Here is a 12,776-nt window from a genome sequence, read left to right as displayed (position 1 = left end):
AGATCGAGGGCTAAAGGTCTTGGGGGGTTGAGATGGATGTTTATGCCTCTGTCTGTCCTCGGCGCCTTTGATCTGCTATCCTGAATGCACAGGGCAGCCCGCATTGTTTGTGGGAGGGACAGAGCTGGTGTTTTATCAGATTCCTACACACAGAATAGAAGGGTGGAGAGATGACAGGGCGGGTCTGGAATTCGGATGGGCTGGGTTGCTGGCCTTGTGGGAATGTGTCAAGTTAGAGCTTTGCTGGTGGGGGCTGGAAATGGGGTCCAGGGGGCCAGCAGGGGTCTTGTGGACCCTCCTGGGGACCAGAGGCTCAGCTGCGCGATTCAGCTTGCAGGTGGCCTGGGCTCGGCCACGCGGGGCGCCTGGCTGGGCCCTCGGGTCTCTGCTGGGGGCCAGAGGGCCCGAGGAGAGATGAAAACGAGACGAAAACGGCCCGCTCCCATCAACAAAGCCCGGGACGCCCTCCGCCCCCCAGCTGCTTCCACAAAGAGCTGGAGGAGCTCGGAGGGCAACTGCTGGTGGATCCCGCCCCGAGCGGCGGCCCTGGCATATGGCATCGCCCCAGCTGGGCGCTGACCCTCCCGCCCCGGCGCCGGCACCCCCAGCAGCCTGTCATGGCGACAGCTGGGGGGCGGGGGCGTGAGGGCCCAGCCCGGCCTGACGGGCGAGATGGATGCTCATGGGCGACGTGCCAGAGGCCCCCTCCCCACTTCTGTCTGGGGTCTGCGGAGGGCCTGGGGTCAAGGCCCGGGGAAAAGCAGGAATTCTCACTGGAGGGGCTGGGAGCCGGTGAACTGGGGTACTGGGGGTGGGGGGGCGGCTCAAACTGCGCATGCCCCCAGCGGATGCTCCCCGACCCACCCCACCCCCCCCCCCCCCCCCCACCGCGGAGCCGGCCAGCCAGAAACTGGCCAGGGGAAAGGGAATTTTGCTGAAAATGTCTTGAGGGAGGAGTGATTAAAGTGATCCCTTTGGGCCGCGGAGGAGCCCGGCCCAGGGGCTGGGCGGTGGACTCCTCCCCTCCCTGACCCCTCCTCCCCTGCTGAGAAGGAGGGACACAGACATTGTCAGGTGGCTTGCAGAGTGTGGGAGTGGTCCCCTCCCAGCTGGCAGGCGAGGGGCGTGGACCTTGGTGCCAGGCCCCGCGTGGGGGCTGCAGGCGCAGACAGTGCCCGGGGAGTCAGTGGGCCCAGCACCAGCCTGGGTTTGCCAAGGAAGAACCTGCCTTCTGCTCTCAGAACCTCTCCAGGCTCATGACTGTTAAAACTCCATACATTCAGGACCCAGCAGAGAAAAGACTGGAGTCCTTTCTTCGGTGGCTTTTCGACTCAGAAATACCAAGAGCCGCTTTTGGTACCTATATCGGAAACTTGAAGGCTGCACTTCTTAATAAGTATATGGACTATTTCCTGGAGTTGCTCCCAAGTTCACACTCTGGTGAAAAGCCATGAGCTGACCTGTCCTAAGCCGCAGGACTTGGCTGAGCCGACACTCTTGGAGGCATCAGGTACTTACTTCCACAGGCAGGTAAACTCACCTTTGCTCAGCTGCAACCCGGATGTAATGGCTGGGCACCTTTCCAGACGCTGACCCGTTTTGGATTCTTGTGTTTATACATATGTATTTGAAATCAGGGCCTGCAGGAAAGTAGGTCAACTTCTGATAAGCTGATCACCTCCAAATTAGAAGCCTCTGAAATTAGGACATCAAAACAGCCCTGCAACTAACGAAGGGGTCCTGTTGGAAAGAAGGTACAGAGAGTCAGCAGGAGGCATGGGACTCTGTCGGATCTCCTAGATGGAGCGCCTTAAATGGAAATTATCAAATGGGTCTTTAAAACATGCACCCTTTGGTTTGATCAGCCTACAGTAGATAACCTTATTAAACCTGATCTGAAATTACAGCCACGGCCAGTGCTTCTTTGATGCTGTGGCTGTTTCATTTCCTGTTTATACTATGATACACGTTGCACTCGGAGATAAAGCACTTCTAAAGGATATTAAGACATAAAAGTCCCTTGGCTATTTGCTGGCACTGTTTTGATGTTTTCTTGCTCCCTGGAAATTAGCATATCCTTTTCAAAGTCTTCCTCTGATGAGAGTAATCCTTTGCCATGATGTATTTGCTGAAAGTCGTCAGTGATAGTATATTGTGTAAAGAAATGACACACAAAAGGCATGATGCTAGATTACTGATAATGAGGCAACCTGTGTAACGGTGGCTTGTGGCTTTTCTGAAACATATTCTGACACCTTAAATACACTGGGCTTCTATTAATGAGGATTTGATTCTTCTGAGATTTTCAAGAAACTTGCACAGAACAACTTTTTGAAGAAAACACTAGTAGGACAAAGTTGAACATTTGTACTCATTGTACCAAGTTAAGTTCTATCAAGACACTTTATGGCCTTGGACGTAAGAAACAATTGTAGGGATCGGGATGGGGAATACGTGTAAATCTATTGCTGATTCATGTCAATGTATGACAAAACCCACTGAAAAAATAAAGAAAGAAAGAAAGAAAGAAAGAAAAACAATTGTAGACTTTCTGTGTTCCATTTTCAGAGCTGAGAGTTAATGAGTATGGATGGATGCTAATGAGATGGATGGAGATAATGTGGAAAAAGAGGTTTGGCCACATACCTAGAATTTTCTTTTAATTAAACAAGGGAAGACAGAATGAGAGGAAGACAATTAGGAAGAAAGGAAGAGATGTAAGAAAGAAATAGGAAGACGAAGGTGAGAAGGAAAGATTTTTTCCAAGAGAGGCAGGAAGGAAAGAAACAGAGGGAGAAGGAAAAGAGGAAAGAAGGAACCAAGAAGGAAGGAAGGGTTTTTAAAAGGAGAAACTGTGGGAAAGTAAGAAGCAAAGATCTGGGAAAGAGGAAAGGAAGTGAGTGAAGGGAAGAGAAGAAAGAAAGAAAGACGAACGTGAAATAGAAGGGAGGGAAGGAAACACTAAAGACAAGGAAAGGAAGAAAGAAAAACTAGAAGGTTGGGATAAAGAAGCCGGAAGAGCAGAAAAGGGGCTGGAGGAGGGAGGAAAGGAGAGCTCTGTCATCCAGACACCGGAGAGCCGTGCCAGGAAGGAACCTGGCCAACTTCAGTTCAGAGAATGATTAGGAAAAGCATTTTAAATTAACCTTATCTGAATCAATCAGCAGGCTTATCCTAATCTAAAGTTAGTTATTCTGGGAGTTTAAACTGAAGGTCACTGAGCTACAGTCTCCAGGGTCATAGCCACTTCTGGCAGAGCTGAATCCAGACTTTTGCTGACCAGGTCAGTCTTTAATTTTATTCTTTCCATTAGGATTCCAAACCGAGGGACGCTTGTTCTTTCACAAATACTATGTATGGTTTAGTCACTAAGTCGTGCGCGACTCTTGCGACCTCATGGACAGTAGCCTGCCAGGCTGCTCTGTCCATGGGCTTCACCTGGCAAGAATACTGAAACGTGTTAAAGAGCAAAGCAGCGTGTCGTCCTCTGGCCACAGTCATCTTTCTCAGACGGTTCTTCTCACTCTGAAGTGACTGTCAGTTCATATCCAGCAAATATTGAAGGTCCCCATAGCAGGCATGTTTTCTTAGAAATCTGCATACTTTCAAAGACGAAGTGTTTCAAGAGCTCAGCTTTCTTTGGTCTGCTCCTCCATGCATTTCACATGTGTTGGATTTGCAGTTTAAGGATCAAAAATCTTTTCTTAATTACAGGCATACTGTTCTGAACAGTGGTTTAGAATATTTCTTTCTTGGACGTTCGAGTCCAACGTGGCTGATAGAAGACCCGGGGGCAATGGAGGAGGCCAAGTGAAGGGGTGGAGATCGGCTCTGGGTACTACACTTCCAGATGCGGACAGTTTCTGGACACCCGGTGACTATATGGGCACAAACGCACCTTTACAAATGTAAGCTTAGGAAAAGATCAAAGAAAGAGGGGGGTCAGGAAGGTGGGCGTCTTCTCGTGCCCCCATTTTGCTGCTTCCCAGGAGGCTCTGTAGTAAAGAATTCGCCTGCAAGGCGAGAGATGCGGGTTTGATCCCTGGGTGGGGAAGATCCCCTGGAGGAGGGCATGGCAACCCACTCCAGTATTCTTGCCTGGAGAATCCCATGGACAGAGGGGGCCTGATGGGCTACAGTCCATGGGGTAGCAAAGAGTCAGACACAACTTAGCAACTAAACAACAAGGAAGATGGGGGTCCTCTCGTGCCCACCTCCACCACATCAATGTCATCACCTCTGATACTTGTTCTAGAGGGAAAAACCTGTTATGGGTGGCCTCAAGTAACTCAATGCAAAAGGTCTGACTCAGCCTACTCTTTGATCAAATACAGAGCCTAAAACGTGTTCTGTAAGGAAGAGTCTTTGTTCTGCTTTGACATTTCCAGAAGTGAGAAGCTGGGAATCTGGGTGCAGCCAAGGAATTAAAGAATTTGTTTACTCATAGGGCTCAGTAGGTCCTTGCTTTAGACCAGTGAGAGTGCTAGTCATTCAGTCGTGTCTGATTCTTGTGACCGCATGGACCATAGCCCTGCAGGCTCCTCTGTCCATGGGATTCTCCAGGCAAGAATACTGGAGTGGGTTGCCATTCCCTTCTCCGGGAGATCTTCCTGACCCAGGGATCGAACCTGGGTGTCTTGCATTGCAGGCAGACTCTTTACCGATTGAGCCACCAGGGTTTAACACAGAGGACGGAGTCTATACACGTTCTAGTTGCTGACCTCCCTCCAGGGCAATAGACTCATATTCTGCTCCTCCCCACCAGCTCCACATCTCCCCACATGCCCACTTTCCAGCTTGGAAAGACTTGCTCACCCCGCAGGGTTTTTAAATTAAGAATTCAAACTTCTCCACTCACATCTGTCCAGCAGCAGCAACCCTCATCTCGAGAGGAGACCAGTGACCAAGTTTGGTCCCGTAACTAAAGTAGGCGACTGAGGTGCTCCTCAAACTTTCTGTGACTAGTTTTGTTTTGATTTTCAGGACGTGGTCCTGCTGCACCAGCCTAGCAGACAGCTGTCACCACTGTGACTCACTGTGAGAGCTGAGCCGTTCCAGAAACGCCTGTACACGGTTTAGCGAGACAGCCCACTGATCTTCTGTTTGGCCGTCTTCGCAACGTTAAATCGCGGTAAGGTTTCTCAGCACTCACTCTCAGGTTCTGTACTTTCTTCATCAGGAGAGTTAATAAGTTTGTGAATCGACATCAGATTGGGGACCACACTTTAGGGGCCCTGGTCTGGGGCAGGCATTCCAGACCTTTTAATTATTACTTTATGTGTCACCAATGACTTGGTTACTTATAATAAAATGGATGGCTAATGGGCTTCCCAGGTGGCACAGTGGGTAAAGAACCCGCCTGCCAATGCAGGAGACACAAGAGGGGTGGGTGCAATCCTGGGTCAGAAAGATCCCCTGGAGGAGGAAATGGCAACCCACTCCAGTATTCTTGCCTGGAGAATCCCCAGGACAGAGGAGCCTGGCGGGCTACAGCCCATGGGGTCACACTCGTGTACACACACGCGTGCGCACACACACACCCACACACACACACTGTTGTTGATGGTGGAGGCAGCCATAATGGTAGGGAACACAGTTTCTCATCTTAGGCCTCATCTTATCAATGAGTTTGTATGGATTCCCAGCCAGTCATGAAGTGTTAACACAACAACTGATGCATCATTGAGAGTTGTGGCAATTGTGAGTTATTATAACGCTTGTGGGTTGTGATTTTGATCGGTATAGTTGTTTTTATTTTTTCTTTTGCCTGTGAATAATATTTTTAATTAGAGGAGAAGGAATGAGAAAAAAAAAGTATGTGCAAAAATGATGCTATTTATATTAATGTTACATTGAAAACAAGTAAATTCTATGTGTAATTTTAAGCCAAAATGCTAAGCTTATCTTTGCTCATCCTTCAATAAGAATTCTTGCCGTACTGAAATTATCGGTGGAGTAGGGATACAGGGGAGAAAAATCAAAACTCTTTTAAAAAAATATTTTATAGTCTGCAAAATTATGTTAGCCTATTTTGTTCATTTTCCTTTTTAATGTGACCAATTTTGGTGTCTTTAACTTGACGCTTTCTTTATTACAGACGTCTAGGATGTTTTTGTGAATACCATGCCAGGCCCCCTAAAAGCTGCCCTCTTTCTGTTTCTTTCACCCAGCGTTGCAGCATTACATCGTGTGTGGGGCTGAGGACACTTGAGGATCCCGCAGAGCAGCGTGCTGTAAGCTGCGTCACGTCATGTCTTGGGTCAGGATGCAGCACTGGGCCGTCCTTTGCCCAATCATCTGGGGCAAGCTTCAGAGCTCCTGCTCCTCTTGGGCTGTGTCAGCCTGGCGGAGAGGCTGGGGCCACGGGACGGTCCTCTGCTGTTCAGAAAGGGAGCTTCCACGGGGACGCAGGACAAAGCAGGAAGCCGGCCGGGCCCGGCAGCCACGTTCCGTGGGCCTTTTTGTCAGCCACATCCGGGAGGACATAACTGCAGTGACTTCTTCTCTGAATCTCACTGATACCATGAGAGGCATGAGGGGAAAGCATCCCAGCTGGGCATTCAAATTTGAGGAAGTCAGTCCCTCCTCCACACACCTATCCTGTCTTCCACATACACAACATCTTCGGGGGATGTTGGAAGAATATTAATGAGCTTAGGGTCCATAAAGGACTCAGGGATGCTTGGAGGTGTGTACAAAGTGCACTTACCAACCTTATAGGCTTATTGAGTGGATGTGCTAATTAATGGACCAGGAGGCTTTGAAAATGGAAAACATGATATTATAATAATTGGCAAGTTCCTTCAGCCTCCTGCTTCAGCTTCCTCGTCTGCAGAGTGGAGATAATAACACTCATCTAACCGGGGTTTCAGGGAGACCCACGTTAATTCTGACCTGCTCTGTGCTTTCATATTCAGGAACGACGTTTACAATGTGGTGCAACTTAAAATCAAGATGAACCTGTGGTCCGGATTCTCATTTATGTTGCCCTTCATTGTGCAGATTAAAGCTGGGATGATCTCTTTGCTTTAACACTGACAAAGGAAAAAGAGGAATGCTTTCCTGAAAACGTTTAAGTTTACACAAATTTACTACAATTGCCTGAGAATGCAAGTGTTACTTTTAGCCTCTGGGAAGAGGAAAATCAGACGATGAGGCCCAGAGTGAAAGGAGTGAGGAGAGGAGTGAAGCGTGAGGGGACAGAGTGAAAGTGAAAGCGCTGGTCACTCAGTCGTGTCCAACTCTGGGCGACCCCACAGACTGTAGCCCACCAGTCTCCTCTGACCGTGCGATTCTCCAGGCAAGAATACCAGAGAGGGTAGCTGTTTCCTTCTCCAAGAGATTTTCCTGACCCAGGGATCGAACCTGGGTCTCCCGCATTGCAGGCAGATTGTCTGAGCCGCCAGGGAAGCCCTGAGTATCTCCCACTAAACCCCTGAGGAGAATGTCCACCCAAGTAGCAGCATCTTCGGTGAGGGAGAAGATGGGTTTCATTTTTCTCGTAAGGAGTTTGAAAGTTGACTATCTACGTCAGATACAGTGGTCACTCACTGCACAAACTCCTCCAAGACCTGGACACTTCTAGTTCACTGCTCTGCCGTCCCCTAGGGAGGACCCTGAGGCCTTTTCAGGAGAAAGATCTCTGAGACAAGAATTATTTTATATGATACTGAGATGTTCCTCGCCTGTCTACTCTCATTCTCTCAAGGGTGGGGTTTCTGGAGGCCACATGATATGTGATGATACTGTTGCTCTGAAGACTAATGGAATATGTGCTTGTGTACACTTGTGTTTTTATATTTTAATTAAAAATACTGCAAATATCAAGGAGTATAAGTTACATAGGTGAAAGCTTTTTAGAGTGTTTAAGAGTCTAAAAGGGGGTTCTGAGGCCAAAATGTTTAGGACCACTGCCCTATGGTGTGGCCCTTGTCCTCATGGACCAAAAGTGTTGCTATAGTTCTGGCCATCATATCTGCATTCCAGTGAGCAAGAAGGAGAAAGGGGGGAGAGGGAAGGATAAGAGCATTCCCCCTTCCTTTTAGAATATTCCCAGAATCAGCACAAATCACTCCCTGTAGCTCATCAACTATTCCTTAGCCAACTGCAAGGGAAGATGTAGTCTTTAGGCCACAAGCCCAGTTTAAAAGGTGGGGAGAGGATCTCATGCTTAAGGGACTAAAAGGCTATTAGTAGCCTCTGCTACAGGTGAAATGTACAGAAACAAAATTCCTGCTCTTGAGATGTGGACACACTATCTGCAGAACACAGATGGCCCTCCTCCTGCTCCTGACAGATGGTCCTGGAGATGCTCGTGTATCTCAGAGCCCTACCTGCCCCCCCCCCAAATCTGGCTGCCCAGGTTCCTATAATTTTCACTGACCCCTAAAACTTGGCTTAACCTGTGAAACACTCTTCAAGTTGAGCTTCAGGGACCTCTGTCACTTAGGACATATCTGAGTCTCTCAAGCTCAGTAAGAACACAAAAGGAACTGTTATTTTCCCAGAGGGGATCACAGCGGAGCTTAGGGAGAAAGACCCAGGAGTGAACATCCTTTTGTGTGATCAAGAATCTAGAAGGAAAAAGCAGTGAGTTAAGTAAAGCCTGAACTGGTTAACTGGGGAGGACAAAGAGGGAGGGGCTGCCTTGGCCCAGAGGGACCGGATTATTTTGCTTAGACTAAGTCTCCAACCTTCATCCATCTCCATCTTGCAAACTGCTGCGGTTTATCACGAGACAGACTGGATGGAGAGGCACGGGTTGTTCAGGTCAGCCCATTCTCACTTGGGAACCAGCAGCGAGTCTGGCTCAGTGGATGGCGGGCCCGCAGCATGATCTTCACCCTGACTGTTCCAGCAAACTGGGGCGTCTATTCCAGAAGTCACACGGAACCACGAGGCTGCCTGATTCAGGTGACACAAAACTTTGAGCATAGAATTCTCTTTCTCCTAATGGATCCCATTCAAAGCCTGTAGCCCTTTGGCCTGGAAAAAGAACCCAGTTTTCCCAATTTTGGTTTTTTGGTTTTTTTTGCTTTTGCTAATATTATTTTTTGAGGTTCTCATGAAAAGTGGCTGAAATGGACACAGTTCTTCATGTTATTTACTGTACCTGCCAGCACATTAGAGGCACCTAAAAGGCATGCGTGGGTTTGCTTGTTGTTCAGTCGTGTCTGAGTCTCTGGAACCCCATGGACTGCAGCAATAACCCAGGCTCCTCTCTTCTCCACTGTCTCCTGGAGTTTGCTCGAACTCATGTCCATTGAGTCGGTGATGCTATCTGATCATCTCATCCTCTGCAGCCTCCTTGATGAGAACTTCGTATTTTGCAATTCCACCTTTTTCCTCTTCTTTCTTTTTACCAAAAATAAGCCACCTTCTCTGAACCTCTGAGCCCATTTCTACTGAGAGACCGTCTTCCAAGAACGGTCCCTGGGGGTCCCAGAGCAGGGCAGGCTTTGTGGCATGGCCAGGTAATGTGGCTTTCTTTCCATCAACCCATCCCAGCGTTGATGGGTCCTCTGGGGTGATTTTGAACCAGTATGTTCTTGTTGTTGTTTTGTTTTGCAAGACTGAAGCCTTAGCCTCCCTGAAATTTGAGTGTGGGCTGTGTTGGGCTTGACATTCTAGAAGCAAAAGCCTAAATGCTTTTAGAAAAATCCAAGCTCAAAGTCAGACTCACCAAGCAGGGGGTGCAGGCTGCAAGAATCCAAAAGGAAGACAAAAGCAAGCAGTTTCCTTTTGGCTTTCTGAAGGAACAGCAATTACAGCATGTGTCCCCACCCTGCCCCCACCCCAATCGCATCCGAACAGCTCAGGCATCTTGCTCAGGTAGCAAGATTTCCCACCACTAACCCACCCCCAACTGGAGTCTTCGAACCTCTTTCAGAAGTCTTCTTTCAACCTGGACCATTCAATCCTGCTTTTATTCCCCGGCTTTTATCCGTGTAACCATGGCAGTGCTCTCCAGAGAAGAGAGGAAAATCAATGGCTGACCTGCCTGCGAGCCAGACTCAGTTAACCTGGCTTGAAAGGGAAGAGCCCCCCGCGCTCAGGCCCCCCTCGGCCACTGCTGACACTCAACTTCTCTCTGGAAGGAAAGATGCCAGGACTTTGCAGCAGGGAGGGAAAGCCCTGGGACCCGCCGGATCAAAGAGCGTTCCCAAGGGGCTTGGGTGCTTCGGGACACATACTCTCAGAGATGACACAGGAAATGAGGTCAGATTGACTTTTCTGGGTGGCTGCAGCCTTCACAGCCTGAGTGGCCAACGAGCCGCACGGTTACTGGCTGGGCCTGACTAAGGAATTCAGGGCCTGTGGTCTCTCAAAAGCAAGCGACTCCTCTTAGAAATAGTAGAAGTGGCTGGTGTTAGTCACTCAGTCGTGTCCGACTCTTTGCGACCCCACGGACTGTAGCCCATCAGGCTCCTCTGTCCATGGGATTTCCCAGGCAAGAATTCTGGAGTGGGTTGCCATCTCTTCCTCCAGGGGATCTTCCCGAGCCAGGGATTGAACCTGGATCACCTGTATTGCAGGGGGATTCTTTACCGCCTGAGCCCCCAGGGAAGCGCATGAAGGATCTGTGTGCTATATTCACAAGGCCTGGGTTCAGCATCCAGCTCTGGGACTTCAGACCAGGAATCCAGCTTCCTGAAGACTCAGTCTCCTCATCGGGGAAAGGGGCTAGTAACAATCCTGATGTCACCGGTTTGCCATCTCACCTGAAGGACCCACAAAACCTGGGCTGCTCCATCTACCCGGATCGGGGAGGTGAGTGAGATGTGGTTTGGGGGTGGGGTGGGGGTGCACATAGACTTGGTGACCCCTCCTCTTCCTGATCCCTGCACTGAGATGTCTGATGGAAGGTCACAATTCTTTCCATCCCCTCTTCCTCTTTACACTCAGCACAGGTGCTCTGTGATGGCCTAGAGGATTGGGATGAGGGGTGTGGGTGGGAGGAAGGCTCGAAACGGAAAGGAGATATATGTACACATACACAAATACACATGTGGCTAATTCACATTACTGTGCGGCAGAAACTGTCACAACATGCTCAAGGAATTATACCCCAACTTAAAAAATAAAATAAAAATACCGCTGATGACCAAAAAAAAAGCCTGCCAGACTTTTCTAAGAGGAGTCCTTACAAGCCCTCTTAAAGAGTTCTTGCAAGCTGGTGCAGAGTTCTAAACCCTGCACTGAGCTACAAGGCTGACTGCTCACAGACCATCCTCTGCAGTCCCCCTCCCGCCCCCTCCCCTCAGCTGACCCTGCAGCCGAAGCCCTCTCTCCCCACGCTCCACTTCCGCGTCCGCAGCCTCCGTGAAGTCACATCATTGTTCTGGGATGACAACACTCCCCTCCATAAGAAACTCCTGAATGCCCCTGCTTCCAGGGAGCCCACCTGGGTTGATTCCTGCTTTTCTTCATCTACAGTTGGGATTCCCTCCGCCATCTGTCTGCTTCACACCAGCCTGGTTCTTTGTTTATGTTTTCCTCCCTAGAGTTGCTGCCTGTGTGTCTCAGATCGTGAACTCCTAGAGGGCAGAGCCTCAGCTCTGTAATTTTCTGGGTTCACCTTTGATGGTGGGGATAAAATGCTGTGGCCTCAAGGGGTGCGTGGCTCTTGATGAGTGAAAATGAAAAGCAGGGGTTTCCACACCCACGGTTACTTCCGGTCAGGGGACCCGTCCTGATCCGACATCGTGGCTGCTGTTTCTCCATCACTGTCTCATTTCTTCCAAATCACGCACCTTGAAGCCCAGCTCCTGGAGCCCACCTGGCCCCTCAGCTGCTGCTGTGCACCCCTTGCCAGAGTCAGCATCTGTCTCAGGTCCATTTTAACCGCCATTCACCCTCAGCTCCACCGGCCAGACTGTACACAGGAGCGCTCTCGCCCTGCCTCTCGGACTCCGAAGTTTCTATCCACCCACCTGAGCCAAGAGGTGCACTGTCTGGCTAGGGAAGGTGGGTGTAATGATGCTATCAAAGGGGACCCTGCAGCAGACGTCATTTGACGTGACCCCGCCCCTTCGCCGAGGACGGAGATGACGTGGCGGGGCCAGGGCGTGGTCAGAGCCCTCGCTTTGGTCTTAGCATGGGAGGGGCCTCTCTCTTCCCTTTGATCTGGGGCTTTGCTACATCACACACTTTGGCTGATGAAATGTTAGGGAACATGACACAAGCAGAGACTAAAAATGCGCTCATGTGGTCGATATTGCCCTCAGAGCCCCTGTTCTCAACGTGAGAAAAGTGACCTCTGGCTGACCTGGGCCCCAGAATGGACACACACTGAGCAGATCTGAGCCCAACGCGTGGTGAGAGGCTGAGCCTCAGCTTGAAGGAGAGCATTCCCAGCCTGATTCACCCCAGGCCACTCATACCCCAGATGCCGCAAGATGGCTGAACACGAATAAACAGTTCTTGGACTTCCCTTGTGGTCCAGGTGTTGGGAATCTGCCTGCCAATTAAAGACACAGGTTTAATCCCTGGTCCAGGAAAAATCCACATGCAGAGGGTAACTAAGCCCAGGCACCACGACTACTGAGCCTGCGCCCTAGAGCCCGGGGGTCACTACCACTGAGCCTGCCCTCTAGAGCCGGAGCTCGACAACAAGAGAAGCCGCAGCAGTGAGACGCCCACGCACCACAACCAGAGAGTAGCCTCCACGCACCACTAGAGGAAGCCCAGGTGCAACAACAAAGACCCAGGGCAGCCAAAAAATAAACAAACAATAAAAAAAAACAATAAACTCCTCTTGCTTTAAGCCACTGAGT

At 49.8% G+C, this 12,776-nt stretch overlaps 1 long non-coding RNA gene across 3 annotated transcripts; it reads left to right on the top strand.

Moving 5' to 3' along the window:
• Nucleotides 1-933: 933 nt before the first annotated feature.
• LOC133056191 (uncharacterized) lies at nucleotides 934-7,715 on the top strand. 3 transcript variants are annotated; one of them, XR_009692761.1, is made up of 4 exons: nucleotides 934-1,510; nucleotides 3,715-3,874; nucleotides 4,984-5,131; nucleotides 6,171-7,715. It is a non-coding gene; the product is annotated as an uncharacterized LOC133056191 (long non-coding RNA). The 3 variants fall into 3 exon arrangements; XR_009692760.1 differs by having other exon boundaries at nucleotides 3,715-3,908; XR_009692759.1 differs by lacking the exon at nucleotides 3,715-3,874.
• Nucleotides 7,716-12,776: the final 5,061 nt, after the last annotated feature.

Source organism: Dama dama, chromosome 5, assembly GCF_033118175.1.
Source record: "Dama dama isolate Ldn47 chromosome 5, ASM3311817v1, whole genome shotgun sequence".
Lineage (NCBI taxonomy): Eukaryota > Metazoa > Chordata > Mammalia > Artiodactyla > Cervidae > Dama > Dama dama.
This window is presented reverse-complemented; position numbering and strand designations above follow the sequence as displayed.